The 466-nt window shown below is 54.5% G+C and overlaps 1 protein-coding gene across 1 annotated transcript in view; it reads right to left on the bottom strand.

The window, feature by feature from the left end:
- MAP3K11 (mitogen-activated protein kinase kinase kinase 11) overlaps window positions 1–466 on the bottom strand; it is a gene marked incomplete at its 5' end in the record, with an annotated part of 6716 nt that overhangs the window by 2475 nt on the left and 3775 nt on the right. The window lies entirely within an intron of this gene.

The raw sequence follows: 466 nt of genomic DNA, 5'->3' as shown, positions 1-466 counted from the left end.
CCCTACCCTGGGGGTCTTCAAGAGGAGGTTAGATGGGTATCTGGCTGGGCACTCTTTCCTGCCTATGCAGGGGGTCGGACTCGATGACCTATTGAGGTCCCTTCCGACCCTAGCATCTATGAATCCCCAATAAATGACATCATAACTTGGGGTCTTCCCGCCTACTCCATTGGCCACAAGGAAGTGACATCACAGACGCACATTGTGACTTTCCCCAAGTGGCTGGCAGAAGAAGGACACTACCTGTAACCTCATGACTTTAAAACACTTCCAATTGGTTAACAGGAATGATGACATCACAGCCCACATTTCCCCGCTGGGCAAGGAGAAAGTGATGTCATGAAGAGCCCTGATGGTGTCCCAGATGGGCCCCTCCTCTCAGCTCAGGGGTCAGGTGAGGGGAGGGACTTATGCCACCCCATTCCCAGCCAGCTGGGACCCAGACTCCTGGGTCCATTCCCCCCCC

The sequence above is a fragment of the Alligator sinensis genome, unplaced genomic scaffold, assembly GCF_000455745.1.
Source record: "Alligator sinensis unplaced genomic scaffold, ASM45574v1 scaffold1302_1, whole genome shotgun sequence".
Taxonomy (NCBI): Eukaryota; Metazoa; Chordata; order Crocodylia; family Alligatoridae; genus Alligator; species Alligator sinensis.
Note: the sequence above shows the minus strand (reverse complement) of the source record. Positions and strands in the feature narration are given on the sequence as shown.